We start from the raw sequence: 20,020 nt of genomic DNA, 5'->3' as shown, positions 1-20,020 counted from the left end.
TTGAAACACCACATCTCTTGAACCACGCGTTCTGCCTTACATTTCGGTTGCAAGAAGCGCTGTCAGCATTTTGCAGCGTACATCGTGACCCTCTCCATCTGTAAACTCATCTACAACAGAGAAACAGGCAGATGGAATGCTCTCAACTGAACTACGGCACGAGTTCGTAGTGCAGTCCACTACCCACCGTAACCCTTAAAAACCCTGAAACATCCCAGATCCCTTGCATAACCCTAGCAAACCATTTAAGATTGCCAATTGCAAGTTACCGGTATATACAATTGTTGTCCAGTCGCAGCAGTAATTACTGATCTAGGAATTGGTGAAGATCGATGCAATGAATGCAAGTTAGCAATTCGTCAATGTTGTCTAGAGATGCTAATCTCGAGAATGTTTCTGGAGAAATTTCTTACAGCCCTGACTTCATGAACAGTGCACAAATTAACTTGGGCTACACCTTATTGGTCTTGCTACAAATTGTGAGAGAGAAATCAAACTGCACGGTGGGCACGAGCAAGGTGTTAGAATTCCGAGGCACCTCACTACCTACTTGTAAATTGTAAACTATTCAGTAAAACTCATTAGTTTTACAGCCTAGAGAGAGCTGCACTTTTCCTATTTCTTTCTCTTTCTCTAACCTTTTAGAACTAAAGACAAAAAAATTTTGAAATGTTTTGTTAGTCATGTCAATTTACCACCCTGGGTGCACTGGTGGTCCAAGATCACGTCTACCAAACGATGCTATTGTTTACTTTCATACTTAGCAGGCAGTAGACTAGCAATTAGAATGATTTAGAGACTAAACAGCTCCCACCTGGAGACTGACAAGATGTGACCGGTATTGCAACATCAGTAGTAGGATCAAGGACAATCGAAATGAACCAATCGGCATCAAGCTTGGAAATCGCACCTGAACGGGAGCCTTGCCTGTAGCCAATCACCATGACGCACTGTTCAAATAGCAAATACGCGGGCACTTGGACTCAACCGGCAGTTCAAGTTCAACGGTCGATCTGTTTTGGCGGTCGTCTAGCCTTGGCGGCTGCAAGAGAATGACGAATCCTATGCCTTCACCTGCAACAGCACAGTCCAGCGACAAGTCAAGACGTGTCCCTAATTCAGAGGGTATACTTTGTCACGCCAACACTCCAGTAGCTACTGCATGGTCACCTACAATGGTCTTTCTTGCCTTATCTAGACTTCAACTACGAAATTATGCTGTTGTACGGTCTTGGTTGAACGTGGTCTAGCTGTCAGAAACGGCTAGGTACTTTGATTGTCGCTAACAACTTCAGATGCTTCACATTTCCTGTTGGTATTGTACGTAGGTGAAAACATCGATGAAGAGGCCTACCCCACCTCAAAAGATGTCGACAGTTTCTTCCTGTTACAAATATGCATGGGGCTGAGATTGAGGTTTCTGGAGAAGATTCGATAATACAAATACAGGTACCTCTTGTCTCTTCTTGTTTGCGTTACTGCAGCTACAACAACTGCTTTCTATTAGCAAACAATAAAATCTCCTGAGTGCTCAACCAAAGATTGCTCATGACGGTCGCAACTGCTGCTAGAGATTCATCACCTGGGCAAGAGAATCATCAGAAACCAAGTGAAAAAGCAGACTAGCAAACCGCGTAGCCTTCGATCGCCACGAGGACATTAGTTTTATAGATATTTTTAATCACCTAGCTAAGCCTGCAGTGTACCGTACTGTGGTCTAGTAGCTGAATAGAAATAAATGAACGATTCAAGTACATGTATACACTCGTGACACATGCTACCTTAAGTGGAACGCTGTTCCAACCATATTTCCTCACAAGGAACGACGTCAACGTATTAGAAAATCGCCATTAGCAAGACATCCAGTGGACATTTCCAAGCAAGTGAATCTGGTCTTGAGAGACCACATGTACTCAATCAGTGGTGTTTCACCAGAACCATTTTCAAAATGTAAGTCACTATGCAACAGTTCACACGTTTATGTCAGTGCATGAATTGTTCTTCACTTAATTAATAACATCTCAATCAACTGTACTATATTTATAAAACCACAAAGAAAACTGCAAATTACACATGATAGAACACACACACGCAGTAATGACAACAGGCACACATGTAGACATAATTTCAAAGTTTAGTAGAAGTTTCTTCAATCTTAGAATTGTTTTCATTTTTCAATTGTTTAAATTACTACTATGAAGAACCAAGTACAACTAATGCAAGTTAACTAATCTATCTCAATTGATTAATGTACAGCTGAACATAATTCCAACGATGATGAAGCAACTCAGCATGACTCTGTAGCATATGAAACCAGTGTGGCAGATCTAGATATAGATGTGGATGAATCTAATACCCTTTCAATTGATACCTCTACAACAGCTAGAGAAGTCGTAAAATTGAAAGCCAAATTACAAGTTTCAAGAGCCAAACTGCACAAAATTACAAGAAGAAATAATGCACTTGCTAAGCAAATGGCAAGTCGAGAATCAAAGATTAAAAAACTGTTTGCTGAAGATCAGCTGCTAGCATTGTCCCGAGGAATGCGAGGAATTCGGTGGTCATCTGCCACAGTGAAAAAAGCCATACAACTTCGATTTGCATGTGGAGCCACAGGATATAACTTACTCAGCCAAGTTTTTGAATACTTAGCAGTGAAAGTAAATAATTTGTGTGAAGAGGAAAGAGTCTGCTGTCTCACATTAGATGAAATGTCCATTACACCTAGTATCGAGTATGATGCAAGTAGTGGACAATTGCTTGAGAATGTGACTTTGCCTGGTCATTGTGGTAGTGCCACTCATGCTCTTGTGTTTATGTTGGGAGGACTGTCATCACGGTGAAAACAGACAGTAGCATACCATTTCACAGGAAACTCCACTGACGGAACTGTAATGAAACCAATTGTGCTGGAATTATTGAATGTGCTGCAAAGATAGGCTTACATGTCATAGCTGTGACTAGTGACATGGGATCTGCAAACCGAGCACTGTGGAGAAGCTTTGGCCTCATGACTGGCCGGAAGACACTGCAATACTGTTAGCAAAGTAGTACATCCTCAAAGTCCAACCAAATGGTTATATTTTCTCGCTGATGTTCCTCACCTAATAAAGAATCTTAAGGCAGCTTTGGTTAGTGGCAAAGTCATCACTCTACCTGATGATGTTAAAGCAAACAACTTGAACTGTAGTTTTGTGTCCATTACACCTGTAAAAGATCTAGTAGAGTTTGAGAACCGTCATGATTTAAAATTAGCACCAAAGCTAACTAACGCCACTATTCTCCATCACATTTTGAGAAAATGAAAGTATCACATGCACTGCATCTGTTTAGTAAGTCGGTGAGCTCTGGACTTCAATACCTTGTGAAAGAAGAAGGCCGAAAAAATGAATATCTTTCTACTGCTTGGTTTCTGGATGTGTTTAACCGGTGGTTTGATTTCATGACAAGCAGGTACCCTGCAGTTGCACTAAGCAGATTGAATTGTGATAAATATGAAGAAGCTCTAATATTTCTTACGTCTATTATCAACTTAGTACAGAGCATGAAAATTGAAGATAAAAATGACTGGAAACCCGTGCAAGCAGGGATTATAATGTCTACAAACAGCGTTCTTGGTATCCAAGAGGAGTTGCTTTCAATGGGATACAAGTTCCTTTTGACAAGTCGTCTTACTCAAGATTGCCTTGAAAATCTTTTTAGTTTAGTCAGGCTAAAAAATCCTATTCCTGCACCACTGGCATTTAAATACGCATTAAAAGTCATTTGCATTGCACAGTTCCTGAAACAACCTCATGCATATCAAGGAAACTACCAAGAAGATGATAGAGACATAGCAATTGACTTTCTTGACCAGCCATTGAAGCTACCAAGTACTGAACTGGAGCTGAAAGATTTTGAAGTGGAAATATCAGAAGCAAATTGCATAGATGACATTCAGAAGGCTGAGTTGAACAGCTTATATTACCTTGTAGGATACTGTCTACACATCATAAAGAAAAATGAGGAAATCTGCACAGGTTGTTTTGTGGAAGTGACCAGCTGTGATCTAAGTGATCAAGACTCAGCAACGTTCACTATTCTAAAAGAGTATAAGCAAGGATGCCTTACTCAGGTATCAGAGAAAGCATTCTCTATGATGCTCAAAGTAGAAGTCATGCTAAGGAACTTCGATGAATCAGTGTTGATGACATCAAAAAATGTGAAAAGAATATTGCTGGACAAGGCTGAAGAAATAACAGTACATGATTTGTTCCTCAATTGTCATAATATCAAGCAGAAGCTACTATCAAAGTACTTGACTGTTCGCTTACACATTCTATGCAAGCAGATGAAACGTAAAAGAAAACAGGAGTTAGAGAAAGAAAAGAATCAGAGTCAAGGTGAACTAGGAAGCAAGAGCATGACAATGAGAAAATTAGTTAAAAAATTGAAATGAAAATGAATGCCCTTGTATGGAAACACAACTCTAGCCAGTCAACAAATGTGTGCATGAGTATACATGTGTGCTGATGCCAAATCACCCAAAGTATGCAAATTTCCGAGATCGTGCTCAAACAACTGTTGGTTCAGAAGTTGTTAACAGGGCTATGGATTTTGATGTCAGTCACGAAGCAGAGCTTCGAAATGTGTTTAGTTCAAAGCATAAGTCACTTGACAAGACCACTAGGGCTGATCTGTTACAAATACAAAATGAAGGCAAAGCACGCTTTCGTTCGTACGTTCGATAGCATGCTCTTCAGCCTCCAACTGAAGTGCCTGTCAAACGACGACAGAAGAAGTTACGTACATTTACTACCAGGAGTACTATTTCTAAGGAGCGTGCCAAAGTCCAGATACTCGGTTGCTAACTAATGCATACTCGCATGTAATACAAAGTGGAGTTGTGCTTGCTCAGACATGCCAGTTTCCTCTAGCAATCGCTACTGATACTGGAGAAATTCGACAACGTCCAAAAAGTTCCATCCGAGAAGCATTTTTCTCTGACCCAAAGTTAGCATCCCTTTTTTCAACCTCTTGCCCCGTCATAGGTCGTGAAAGAGATGGCAATTTTGATTTTATTATAGACTTCCTTAGAACTCTACATCAGCCACCTCCTCCTCATGTGGAGAATTTAGAAGATTTTGCAAAGTACATCTGGGATTATGCAGTGGTCACACTGGGATTTTCACGTGGGGCTGCTCGTGTCACCATGGTCATAGACAAGCCTCAGTACTTGCCACCTCCACGTGCTTTGCTGCATACTTCCAGGCAGAAGAAGCTTGCTGTTAGTGCTACCTCTAGAGATGTAGAGTTTCCATGCAACTGGCCCTCTCCCTCATGGGAAAGACTATGCATGTTCCTTATCACAACCGCATTTCAAGGCCAAGCTAATTGCATTTGTGACTGAGACCTTTTTGAAATTTGCTAGTGAGAGATTGGTTGCTGAGCAGTCCATTTTTATTGACTCTCCTGCAATTGAAACACCTTTACTTTTACTGCGTAATAAACAGTCAGTTGCTCAGCAATTGAATCAAAAAGGTGAAGGAGACCATGCAGTATGGTACCATGCTGCTAGAAGTCCGATTTCAAATGTAGTTGTGTATGCTTGTGATACTGACATTTGGATGACTGGCTTTGCCCTGGCTGAGCTTGGGAACTTGCATGGAAAGTCGGTGCTTGTGGAGCTGAGACAGTCTGAACAATATGTGAATGTTACTGAATGTAATAATGTCCTGCATGCCATCCATCCCTGCAAAAGCTCAGATTCCCTGCATCATGTCTATTGGCAGTGTATGTTCTCAGTGGCACTGACTATGTCAGTTCGTTTTTTGGAGTCTACCATCAAGCTGCTGTTCGTTCATTTTGTAGAAATGCCATCTTTATTTGTAGCCATGAGAGTCTTGTCGTCTTTAGAGAATCAACAGGCCAGCCGACACGATTTAAGTCTTTATCTCTACCTGCCTGTGCCAAATTCATTGCATGCATTTATTATGATCGTCACAAAACAATTTTGGGAAGCCAAACAGCACATGAGTTGTCCCTTTCAGTCCAGGAGCCTCCAATACCTCATGAAATGTCCCTAATATTCCAGTGGCTAGGATACGCCGCTGATGAACATTTGAAAGTCTCCACAGTAAGGTAATGGGTGGAACTGGTGAGGAGGCTCTCATTTCATGACAGCTCAGGAGGACAACATCATGAAGAAAAAATTATGCCATCTATTACAGCTTTACAGCAGCACATATGTAGAGCCCAGTATGTAGTTCGTTTAGCATATGAGAGTCCCTCGCATACATCCAGTTTTGCTGACTGTCATGACTGTGGATGGCTTTTTAGAGAAAATGATGTACTATCTGTTGTCTGGGATACTGCTCATGGAGCTAAGACTGCTAGCATGGTTGAGATGAACTACCACTGTAGCTGTCGCACTGGTTGTGTTGGAGGTAGGGGAGGCTGCCAGAGCTGTTTTCAAAACTGCCAACCTTGCACCGTCCGTTGTAGATGCAGAGGCAACTGTCAGAATCCCCACAACAGAAATGGTGTGTCTACTCGCTGTAGGGCTAGAGTACATGATAGAATTAGTGTACTGGTGTGGGCTAATGAGACACTTATTACACGTCCAAGTTATTCAAACCAGGACCCACAGTTGCTGGATGTTGTTGATGCTGATGACAAGTCGAGTAGTAAGACTGGCACAGACTGTGAAGATGAGGAGGTGAAAATTGAGGGAGATTTCACTGGGCAGCCAAATAGATTACCCGTGGTGTTCCCATCCTACAGTCATTTAGCACACAGTGTGAGTGACCTTTATCATGAAGGAAGCTCCACTGAAGAAGACTAGATGTTGATGGTGAGAAACTGTCATCCTGTCTGTGTACAAAAATTTACATTACTTGAGGGGTCAGTCAAGGTTAGGTAACTTGTAGGTACGTAATGTAAGATATTGTGTGTAATCAACTAAAATTAATCAAACATAATTATGCCTCGATGCTCATGTGCAGTGGAGGTGCACAGTAGTCTGCTGGAGGGGGTGCACGATGGATTCAACAAAAAAAAAGACTCACACGTGTAAGAAGTGATGTTTTCTTGGATTTTGATTCATGATTTCAAAAGATAAAGCTTTATTTTTTAGTTATGGGTGATTTCTCATTGCACATGTGCAGTAAACGTATACTGTAATCTGCCCCATGTGTTTGCCCTACTGAACTTTGAATGCCCAGTTGATTTCGCACCGAGGCATCAGCACCCCTGGTGCTATTACTATTAGCACAGATAATAGGTCTTGCGGAATGTTCAAAGACTAGACAGATTTGGGCGGGTCAATGAAGTCCCGGATGTTGCATGGCAACACATCAGGTGTGTGACCTGCTCCTGTTTTTGCTATGAAGGTCTCATTTGTTACTGTATTTATTCAAAGGTTGTGTGTATTGACCTGACCGTCTCTTGTGTTTATATACTGTTTGACGTTGACACTGCTGGTAGTACTTTGATCAAATGTCAATAACACTGTTGCTTAGAAATGTTCTGTGGCAGGCAGCAGATCCTTCCTGAATTGGCTCATGGTCACAGCACACAATTGAAGCTGCACAAAGGGCAATCACTGTGAAGATTCCTAGGTCGACAGCAGAATCAGTAGGACATGCTTTACTCTGCGTAGATCACTACGGGAGACTAACTGCTGGGGTGTGGTGCCTCCAAAGAATAGAAACTTGTCCATAACTTTCTTACGCAAGGGTGTGGAAGAAAATAGAAAATACTGGACTGTCGGCAAGGCACTGCCACTGTTAACATACAATTAGAATTGTTGCTGTCTTCTACAATTGAGAATATACAGACCTGTTGTCTTGTCTGCTGACTACAAGATTATGTAGTGGTTCTCCCTAGCTCCTAAGGTTATTCTTGCAGCTGTTTGTGGCCTCTTATGGGTCTGCACATTACTCCTTATGGCTCTAAGGTACAATTTGCTTCTTAGTGAGACTTTAATTAAACAAATACGTGCACGACCACAAGATAGGTACCTTCCTCTGTTGCTGCTAAGTGTACATATCTCCTGGCCACTACTTAACAGTAAAGGACAGCTCTCCCGAAGAGAGATACTGTCCTTGGCATGCCTATAAATTGAACTGCTCTTGAACACTTCTGAGTATCCATTGTTCTGTGAATGCACTTTGTGCTTTCTCCTCTTTGTCACTGGATATGGTTCAAACCCAAGAGCAAGAGGGACAGCTATAGTGCTGAATCATTAGAGGTTAGTCTTGTAGTTCTTAAATAGCACCATTTCTTTCCTGGAGCAACCACTTGACGCACATGGTCGTGTTCATGACGGTTCGGGACTTGGAGAAACAACGCGTCGTGTGTTCGGGCGGCCGTGCCAAATATACGGAAACTTTTGAAAGATAAAAGAATGGCATGTTCCGTAGACTGTTCCCTCGGCAAGTCTGGCGAAGTTCATCCGGTGAAGGTATCTGAAGGCGAAGGTACCTGATGATACATAAGACTATGAATATCCGACGAAGGTAAGGAGTCAAGTAAGTGCCAGCAATAATACAATTATAGTACTGAGTTACCAAGTCAATTCTGTTGCAACTTATGGAGGTTATGCTTAAACCCTACAAAATTACTTCTGTGTTTCTCATCCAGTAAGCCCGGATGTGAGATGGTGTAAACCACCATATAGGTTCGTCTTGCTTCTTGGTCAGTTTTGCTTATTCGTAAGCGTTCCGACGGCTTCAAACGACTGGGAAGCCCAATCTAAGATGAACCGCACAGAAGAATACCACGAAGAATACCACGAAGATGACCATGAGGGTGACAAGCAGCTCGTAACGGCTACATTTCAAATGACCACAAACCACCTGGACACTTCTTACCACTTGGAAAGTAAGATTAAGAAGGAGATTTGTTGCCCTGTGCTTGATTGCCACATAGAGAGATACCACAGAGGTGAGAAACAAGTCTTTGAACACCTACGTCTCTATCACAACTTTGAAGACATCCCAACTGATTTTCTTCTGAGACATTTCTTAGCTCCTTGTATTCACTGCAAAATGCCGTACGTCTCTAGTTATCTGAAGCGACACATGAAACGCTGCCCGAAAAAACCAATGCAGAATAGACCGATCATTACTAGTCAGGATCCAGTTATCAGTGAAGTTCAAGTCACGGGAACAAGTAATTCTACTACGTCTCAAGATGACTCCGAATGGAATTCTCAGCCAAGTGTAGATTCAAATTCAATCTTGTCAGACGGGATCAAGTTGTCTGACAGTTGGTCCTTTCTTGAACAGCTCGGTACGGAGTCAATATGTCTTCATATTATCCCAACTGTGAGGCAAGTCCAAACCTATCTACAAACAAGTTTTAGAGAATGTTGTGCTGTCCCTCTAACAATGATAGCCGAGAACAGTATGAACGACGCAGCCTGGAAACTTATTCTCCTGATCCCCAGATTCTTGCTACAACCTGTGTTCAGAGGTGGTACTTACTTCAAAACCCAAAACACTTCACACGAGTAAAGATGACGAACAGCAGAGTTTCTCCCTTTCAAGAGGATTAGTACATTCAGTGAAGAAAAAAGTTCAAGATGGAGAGATCTCCAGAGCAGCTAACATCCTCACAAGTGCAGGTGTAGCTCCAGAGTCTGACGCAACAGTGAAATTACTTCAAAATAAACATCCTCCTCGAAAACATTCAATTGATTCCGATCAATTACATCGACCAATTGATTGCACTCCTCTGCAAATCAATCAAGCTCTTCTCTCAAAGACACTGAAATATTGCCCCAATGGTTCAGGGCCAGGTCGTGATGGATGGAGATTCCAATATTTGAAATTGTTGCTTGAATCACAATTCTATTTGGAGTTGCTACTCACAACTTGTAATAGTCTACTAGCAGGTAACATCTCAGATTCGACGGCTCAAGCCTTGGCAGAAGCTAAATTGATTGCTCTGGAAAAAAATGAGAATGACATACGTCCAATTACTGTTGGTAACTGTATCCGCAGACTTGTGGCCAAAGCAGCATGCTCACAAAGGAAGAAAGAGATAGCTGACTACCTGGCACCTCACCAATACGGGGTCTCAACTCCAGGGGGAGCTGAAATGATGATACACTTGATTCAATTCTGTCATCTTTCTCATCCAGATTGGGTTATACTCAAACTGGATGCAAGAAATGCCTTTAATTCTGTCAGTAGAAAGATCATTTTGTCAGAAGTTTCAAACAACTTCCCTGATCTCTTTCCCTTTGTCTCTAAATGTTATGCTCAACCGTCTCAGCTAACAACGAGACTATATCAGTCGACTTGCTACATATCCTCGGAAGAAGGAGTTCAACAGGGGGATCCAATGGGACCCTTTCTGTTTGCCCTTGTTTTACAGCCGTTGCTTGTGAAGATAAACTGCAACGACAGTGGCACATTGACTCCTTCATATCTGGATGATATCACAGTCATTGGCCCAAAGGATGAGGTAATTTCCCTTTATAAAGAACTGAAAGACGACCTCCTCAGTATTGGTCTCGAATTGACTGAGAAGAAATGCGAAGCTTTTGCATTACATGGAATTTCTGACTGGAACTTGGAAATACCAGTAAAACCAGAAGGATTTGAAGTTCTGGGAACTCCAGTAGGAAGTGATTCGTATGTTGAGAGATGCTGTCTAGCCAAATTTGAGAAGAAAAGCAATTACTATCTAGATTTCCACAACTTGAAGATGCTCAGATAGCAAATCTCATTCTTCGGTACTGTGCTGTCCCAAAGATAATGCACCTTCTTCGAACGGTGTCCCCAAGACTTATAAGTACAATGGCAAGACTTCATGACAGCGAAATCATTAACACTTTTGAGAAAATCATAGGCTATGATTTGTCAAAACAACAACAACAACAACTAACACTCAGAATCAAGAATGGGGGATTCGGCTTAACGGCATCCAGTGATACTTCCACGTCAGCTTTCCTAGAAGCTTGGGCTAACACCTTAAACAATTTAGGAAACAGAGACAAACGTCTGGTTTCTCTCTGCAACAATCTCACTGATACCTTCGTTGATAGGCCCCTATCCTTAGCAGGAGATTTGAATGAAGCTTTGGAGGATCATCACACTTCCTGTACAACAACTGAGCCACTGGTTCCTTCTTTGCAAGATCTCTCCAATTGTTCAAAGAAATTACAATCTCGACTACAGTCAATCAAAAAGACAAACAGTTCCATCAATTTTTACAGAACTGCACTACAAGAGAAGATTGAGCAAGACTGATTAGCTGTGGGGAACCAATTGCAGGGGTTTGGCTAGATGCAGTCCCAGTGTCTTAGAATTTCACTCTTAGCTGCGTTCAGTTTAGAACTGCAGCACTTATATGCGACTAGGGGCAAGTCTTCCTGTACTCGAAAACATCGAGAAATGCATACCCCTGTGTGGTAAAGACATAGACAAACAAGGCTATCATTTGCTCACGTGCAAATTTGAAGGAGGTCCAATATTCAGGCACGACCGTTACCTGGACAACTACTACAACATGTTGCGGGAAGTAGGCTTCCATTGCCGTAAAGAACTGACAGCTCAATCCAAAACAAGCAACGCCCAGACATAGCTGTCTATGATCTTCATGAGGGCAAAAAATTATTGTTAGACATTACAATAACACACCCTTGAGCACAAAGTAACATCTCAGAGAACAGCACTACGGCAGGATTTGCAGCAGTGAAAAAAGAAAAACAAAAGGACAAGAAATACAGAGAAACTGCCGAATCCCTAGGACACATCTTTCGCCCAATCGCAATTGAGGCTTTCGGACGCTGGGACCCCAAGACTGAAGAGCTACTGACAGAGACGAGCAAGATGGCACCCATGCAATTGGACATGCCAGTGGGCCAATTCAAAGCACAGTGGTCATGTCATTTGTCGGTGACACTTCAACGACTAAATTCGGACATAATCAATAAACGGGCATTGACAGTTGTTGGCAAGAGGAAGTCTGGTACCAGTGGGCCAGCTAACCTTGCCAAACGAGAATTTAGTTTTGACTTTTCATAAATTTATGTTCGTGTGTGTGTGTGTGTGTGTGTGTGTGTGTGTGTGTGTGTGTGTGTGTGTGTGTGAGTGAGTGTGTGTGCTTGGTTGCATTGTAGTTTGTATTGTAGTTTGCGTTGTAGTTTGAATTGTAGTTTGCATTTTAGTTCGTGTCGTAGTTTGCTTGTAATTTGCATTGTGCTTTTGATGACAGTTCTGAAAAATATATATTGTGAGACTCTTAATTAACTACGTTTGCCCCAGCAAAGAGTAGAAAAGATCATGCGTGATCTTCATCATCATATCATGGGCAAAACACTTAGCAGATGTTGTGAAATGCTTGGTCTATCAATCATTCCAGAACACGGCCTTGTCTGTATTCATTAAAGAGGCCACGACCACATATTGGTTATGAAGATCACATTGTTTGTTTGGCATTTCTTGCTGTTATTGGTAAGCGATTTGGAGACGCAGGACTTTCTGATGTTCTCATTGAATCCGGAGTTGTTGGACCGGCGGCTTCCAACGCGGTCATGATCATCTCAGGAAAAACACTACAACCGTGGTGTTAGAATTGACAAATTAGTTTTGAACCCCTTTGTCACATTTTGTGGAACTCCTATCAACAACATGATGACTTGAATGAATTGGTAACCGTCCATGAGGTCTGCAAATCGTTTAAATGCTCCGGTTTCCATACAGAAAACCTAGATGAGCTGCTGTGTCTGTCTGAGTTTATTGCATTGAAAGACAACTTTACTCAATACTGCTCAGAGCTGCAAAGCCCTGTCGCCAAATTTTGGCTAACATATATTTCTATCGTTAAGGTTTTTCTAAATTTTATTCGAGCAACAAGATTGGGCGATTAGTATCTTCACCTTGACTGCATACGGCAAATGCTTCCACGGTTTTTTGCTTATCACCGTATAAACTACAGCAGGTACTTATCACTCTACTGGTGCCAAATGATTACGTTGCCTGTCTCTCATCCTGAAGTTTACAAAAAAAATTGGATGGAGAATTTGGCGTTCAGTGAAGTCAGGTCCCTTTTAGTCGGGTACGAGTTGATCAAACCATCGAGCAAATGGTCAATCGACATACAAAAACCAAGGAAGGAACGAACCATAGGTTTCAGTCGAAACCCAAATGCTGTCCAACGCTGGATGATCAATGCTCATCAGAGAGCAGCAATTACAAGCAGATGTCGATAAATGGCAGGTCTAGAATCTACAGAGACCACCAATCATCAAGACTGCTCACCCAGTCGAATTACGAAAGACAAAGTATCCGTTGAGAGTTTAACTTACTAAAAACATTTATGGCTGTTTTGACTGTATTTTAGGAGAATGAGTCTGCTCTCTATAATGTCGTATCTGGCGTTGTAGCAGACGACGATGTTCAACGCGATCTCACGGAAGCCCATCGAATCGATGACACTGAACTCCTTGAATTTGTGAAGTCTCGTTTGTCATCATCAGATGTGCTATTTTATGATCCAATTAATTAATAAACTAAAGTTGAAAACGTTTTCTTCTCTTTTGAACAACTAAAGCAATTAAAATCACCGGACGTGAAGTGATGGTACGAGCAGACCGTGACCTATTTGCACGACTTCTAATTGTGGCACAAAATCGTGCTCTCGACATCAAAGACGTTCTTCGATACGAAATCGGTCCAATGCCATGGTCACTTGCTTCTGCTGACGGGAGTCTGGTAAAAACAAACAAGGCAAAATTGATGGAATGTATGGAAAAGAACACTTTACCTGTTGAGCAAATTCCACCTAATGCGGCAGTGATGATTGATGCAATGGCTATTTTACAGAGTATTACAAGTCCACCAACTACTTCCCGCGACTTGGCAATTATGATCTTTGATAAGATAACTGCACACAAGGTTATGACAAGATAGCGGGAAAGTACATCACTGCACTGCTACATGGATAGAATTTTGTCGACTTATTCGGGAAGCCGCATTGAAGTCGTCCAACAAGGCTGCCGCAAAGATGATGGCGAGAAAACTGGGAATGAGAATTCCTACAGAATATCTTCTTTGAGATGCAGTATTCGTCAGACTTCCGGATATACGTCCTGGTCGAAGACGCAAACAGAAATTGTTTCGTCTTCTTACTTCTTTACGCGGTCACGTCATCGAGGCAGATCTAAACAGGTGTCGCTACCGTGTAGAGTACGACTCTAGCCATGGCCCAAGTAACCGCTGGTTTTCCGTAAATGACATTACGTCGCCAACTATGCAACCAGAGAGAGAACGGACACACCTCTCGTGCTAGTAAGTGTCTTATCTACAGCTATGTATATAGCTACGTTTTGTGCATTAAATGATATCGCTCTAATTCGCAATTATTTATAGGTTATAGTAGTACAAAACAACGGATTGTTTCAGAAATAGCAGAACGTGGTTATTCACTGGACGAAGCCACTGTACAAACTGAATCAACAGCAGCATTGGCAAACGATGAAGGCAACGAGTCTTTCCAGTGCGCTTGACAACTGCTTGCCAAGTGACTGTTGATGCTCGTACTCGTGATTCTAAAAGTCGAGAAAGCGGTAATCGTAAAAACTAATCTCTATATACTATAAATGTATATAACTGGTGTTTTTTTAGGAAAAGGAAAATAGAAACTGGCGATGTTATGGTTGCTTCGTTTCCTAATACCTGTGACAGTATTGCAGCAGCAGAGAATGCCTTGTGTCCACCATCACCATTTGCTTGCTCAGCCCCTTTCAACGAATAGCTGAGCCTAATATCGTACGTTTTCTACCAATTCTTTGACCACATTAGTCCTGATATTCGAGTGCTCATTCTCCTTTCCAAATACAGCAACACTAGCTGCCCGGTACAAACAGTTGCCATCCCCAAGTACCGCCACAGGGACATGGTTTACTGGGGCATCATCAGGATACAAGATAGTAGCAACGCTGTCTGCAGCAAAGCCAGCTGCATCAACTGTGTCGGGTATGATGTCCATATCTACAAGCTAACACTGAACTTGTACTGTAGTAGCTAAAGAAAGATATGTAAATAGAGAATTCCTGCGTTGAAGTGTAGTTTACCGATAAACTCACAATTTGAACAGGTGGTTGGGCTTTCGTTTCCCACACACCCCAAGTAAATGCGTTCCCCCTTTGACAGTGAACAACTTGAAAGCGTGCTGAAATCTACGTGTCATGGCTTCGTTGCAATCTTGATTTTGATTCAAATGATTGTGTTGGTTCTCTTTGGTGCGAGTTATGTCGCAGGTATGAAAGCAGTATTGCTGGATCTAAGAATTTTCAACATGCATGGCTAGTTGGATCTGTTAACCAGAGAACAAGCAACGTTATCGATCATGAAATGAGTGAACAGCGTAGTATAGCGGTTAACAAATGGCGTACTGACAATGCTCGGGCATCTCAGGAGTCTATATCCGCCTATGCACCAGTCGCTAAGAGCCTACTTCACATCGAGAAATCAGAGTACACACGCTTATTGAAGAAGTTTGATCTCTGCTATATTTTAGCCAAGGAAATGATGGCATTTAAGAAGTATCCTGTGCTAGCCAAACTTAAAAAGAGACACGGAGTACATATTGGCAATTCCTATTTGAACAAAGCCAGAGCACAAGAGTTTACTCACTACATTGCAGAGAGCCAACGCTTGCAATTACGACGCAAGTTAAAGGATGCCAAGTTTTACAGTGCAATGATAACAGATGCAGGAAACATTGATGATGAGCTTGTAATGGTGCAATACTGTGCACTAGATCCCAAGAAGTTAGATCAGTTTCACGTTTTCTATCAGTTGAAGTACCTTTGACTGTAACTGCTGATGAACTCATCCAATGTCTTCAGAGAAGTTTGGAAAAGCTAGGTGTGGTCGATGTTTACAAGGGTGAAAATGTTCTTGCCGCTGATGCGGTACTTGTAGGGGTAAGTACCGATGGAGCAGCAGTAAACATATCACAAATCAGTAGCATGAAAGGCAAAATGCAAAGTAAGTTGCCCTGGCTAATGTGGCAGTGATTATATTACTTATACCACAAGTCTCCTAAAAATTACGTGAGCTTAAAGGAATCATTGCAGACCTTAGGGAAGCATACAGCTTCCCCATAGGCGAAAATGTGGCTGTGCGCTGCTCAGGAACACGTTGGATTGCTCATAAGCGTAAAGCTCTGCAACGATTCGTTGACAGATATGGAGTGTATGTAAACCATTTGTCCACGCTAGCAAGTGACAGACAGACAAAGGCAGAGGATAAAGCACGCCTCTAGGGTTATGTTTTTAAGACAAAGAACTACAAAATGCTAGTTGGCGCAGCTATGTATGTAGACTTGCTACAGCCCGTACATCTCTTGAGCCTCAGTCTCCAAGATGACAAAGTCAACATTGTACATGGTATACATAACCTGCTAAAAGCCAGCAAATCACTCAAAGGTCTTGCCAAGAAAGAGCCCGGGGAATGACCGACCGTCAAACTCGTTTTGAGCCGTCTTCAGAGAGACAAAGAAGATCCTTTGTATCAAGGAGCCCCTTTGGCAAACTATTCTGTCAGCACACTAAGTAACTGTGCAGAAAAGGTGAAAACCGATTTAGCATGCCTTGATAATAAAATGAAGGAGCGACTAGGCTGGTGTGACACCAAACTTCTTCGTCATATCATTGCCTTTCTTGACACCCAAACATGGCAAAGAAAACCTATCGGTAAAACCTCTGAGCAAGATAGTGAAGACGAGAATGTTGATGATACTGCAGAGGTTAAAGAAGCTGTAGAAGCTCTTGCTGTTTGCTTTGCCAAACCACTAGAAAGCAAAGGCGTTACTATTCTTGCTCTCCATGACGAGGTTGAGGGGGTAGTCCGTTATGCTAGAAAATATCTTAATGTCAACAAGGTGTGCTATGAGTCTGTGTGGTACACACTTTACACCTGTCCAGACCATTGTAAGTGGCCAAACGTTCTCCAATTGTGCCAGCTAGTATTTAGTCTCCCCTTTACTACCACACATGTTGAAAGGATGTTTTCGTCGCTGAAACTGATCAAGACAGACAGGCGCACCAGCATGGGCAACACCACCTTGTCTGACCTTATGGAAGTATACCTTCAAGAACCATCACTTGAAGACTTTCACGCTGACGCCGCTATTCAGCTGTGGTGGGAAGGATGCAAGACCAACCGCCGTCCTAATCAAGGTTTCAGAAAGCAATACAGAGCAAGGGAAACTGAAGAGTTGGCCCAAGACGATAGCACTAGTAGCTTTAGTTTAGATGACTGAGACGTGTGGCATAATCCTCTAAGCCCGTCTACAGAGTTTTCCAGAGGAGTCTGAATGACAATTTGCACATCGTTGTGCTAGGTTCACCTGTTAATGTTCTGCTATTGTCTCACACAATTATAGTGCACTTTCAAGTTTGCCTTTTGAAGTTCCATAAGTTTTCTAGACTTTATTATAACGCAATAAATATGCTTGCCTTGCAGGTATGTTGTCTCAAAGTTGTTAATTAATATTGTCGTGATTTGTACGTATGTCAAATAATAGCAAATAATAATAGCAATAGTGTTTGCGGGCTCTGAAATTGATAGCGTGGGCGTGATCTAAAAATGGGCGTGGCTTTGGCAAACCTGCTTGTCCGAACAAAAAGAATTCTTTATATTCCGCTCTGCGATGTTGCGCAAATAACCATTAGTGATGCGCCCGGTAACACCGTGTGCCAAAGTGGAATTCAGTTATTTTGGTACCTAAGATGGCGGCGCACAGATCACGTGGAAACGAGAGCGCACTTCCGGTAACACATCATGATGAAATGGGTATCTGGCGATGCCATGTAGGCCTAGTACCTAGCTAAAGACATCAATAGAAAGTAAAGAGGCTACTAATAATAAGCGACGAAAGCGCTGCCGAGGCCCGACTATCCCGTCCACTGACCGTAATTACGTAAACAGGATAGAAGACGACGCTACTGCCCCAACTCCTACAGCCATGGCCACTAGCCGCTTCCCCTTCATTGCACAACATAGAAGTTAGCACGTGAAACACCAGGTTGAGCAACAGTGGCATCGCGCTCTGCCTAGTTCTACGCAATAACATAGACAGGGAGTCTAACCAGGCTACCAGCACTAGTCTGGAATACCCTAAAACTATAACACACTCGCTCAACAGTAAAAAAAGTCTTTCCAAGACTTGGGCTTGGTTCAGACATCGTCCCACGGACGGCGACATGTTGTAACGAGAGTTCGAGGTCACCTGACAAGATAACGAGCTCACCTAACATTCCGACACGTACACACCTGTACTAATGAGGTAGCGCGCGCACGTAATCTACATTCCGCTGACACGAAGTAGAAATTACAAGTTGAGCGATACCGATACGTTCCTGTTTACTTCAATCCTCATCATCGAGAGATATGTGCATCGCATCTATATATATAAAGGAGAGATGTCTGTCTGTGTCCGTCCGTACCAGCGTTTCTCAAAATCGGCGATTCCGATCTCGGCTGAATTTGGCTCGCGCACGCCACATCCATTCGTGTCGAAAGCGAGACCGTGGTCGTCTTCCTCCTGACTTCTCCCACGACGCCGCCGATCGCACTCGCTTCCGCTCGCGCGCGAATATCTCCGGAACGCCGAATCGTGTCACCGCCGAATTCAAACTGCCCATTCCCGACGTCGGACGGTACGCGCCGAGCGTGTCGTTTATTGTGGGCGATGCCGGGAAACGGAAGATATTTTTGCTGATATCCGGGTTTTGAAAAAATACGCCCACAGTCGTTTGCCACTCTACGAGGGTCAAAGAGCTGCCGTGTTTGATGCACCTGTTCCCCGAAACGCCAGCAACGTCTTCGAAGAGACGACGTTAAGCGGGACTGTCGAAATGACGAGAGTCGGCATTCATTATATACGGGGAACGGATTATCCGGGTAAGTATTGCACGTGACTTGCACGTTACGCGTTTCACGTCGAAGTTATAGATGCCAGGTTCGACATGACACCAGCTCATCAAACGCACAAAGACGGAGACAAATGTTCTGCGGACCCCACTTTGTTTTGTCTGCGCATGCGTATCTTGGGCTTATACTTGGGCATGGACGTATAGTTGGGCATGAGCGTTTTTTCGGGCTGAAAGTTTTGACCTGTTACACATGGGCGTATATACGCGCATGGGCGATATTTCAGCATGGGCAAATAGCAGCAGTATAATATACCATGTGATAGTTATAGCATGAGTCGTGGAAATCCATGTATTGTTATTGATCCAAAGCCTTCAAGGCTTATCAATGAGCTAATTGACAGAACCACATGCGAGAGCCAATTATCTAGTTGATAAGCCTGAGAGGTTGAGGTGTCAATAAAATACATGGACCCTATTACAACCATACTATAAAATATTTAGAATATGACCTTTAGAGATAATGTGATTAGTGAATTTGGTACGGTGGCAGTTTTGAACCTACCAAGACATTTCTATCATGTATAGAACATCCCATATTGACTAATCAGATTGTCTAAAGATCACGTGACGTATTCTAAAGTATCTCGTACTTCACCACACCATATTGGATGTTATACCATGGTCACGTGCGTGCGACCAGTCACAAGCGCATATTGAGGTGGTGTATATGGCGTATTGCACAGCAAGGATGCAATGAGTTACTTTCGCTTATTATCTTACTCTCATTTATACTTACATGTCACGTGACCATGTTATAAATAACTTATCATATGATTAGCGGGCAATATGGCTTTACCAGCACTCAGAACGGGGTTATAAAGCCATATAGCACGCCCATCGTACGACAAACTACACTTATACAATACTACTATAAATAAACAGATTGTACACAGATATGAGGTGCATTTCTTACCTCATACAGTCTTCTAAAGGATAGAAGAGTTACGCGACCTCTTCTGGTTGTTTTCTGCCTTTCGTCCTCTTTCTAAAATGTTGAAATAAGGACTGATGCTTATTCTGGTTGTTCTACCTGAAAAAACAGAAGAGAAAGTCGTGTACATAACTACTGTTCTATTTGCATGT

At 42.4% G+C, this 20,020-nt stretch overlaps 1 long non-coding RNA gene across 1 annotated transcript; it reads left to right on the top strand.

Annotated features, from left to right (window-relative positions):
- Nucleotides 1-7,273: 7,273 nt before the first annotated feature.
- On the top strand, nucleotides 7,274-7,978 carry LOC134188249 (uncharacterized). The gene is made up of 3 exons (XR_009971307.1): nucleotides 7,274-7,338; nucleotides 7,400-7,460; nucleotides 7,516-7,978. It is a non-coding gene; the product is annotated as an uncharacterized LOC134188249 (long non-coding RNA).
- The last annotated feature ends 12,042 nt before the right edge of the window (nucleotides 7,979-20,020 follow it).

Source organism: Corticium candelabrum, chromosome 12, assembly GCF_963422355.1.
Source record: "Corticium candelabrum chromosome 12, ooCorCand1.1, whole genome shotgun sequence".
Taxonomy (NCBI): domain Eukaryota; kingdom Metazoa; phylum Porifera; class Homoscleromorpha; order Homosclerophorida; family Plakinidae; genus Corticium; species Corticium candelabrum.
The sequence above is the reverse complement of the archived record's forward strand: the minus strand, read 5'-3'. Positions and strand labels throughout refer to the sequence as shown.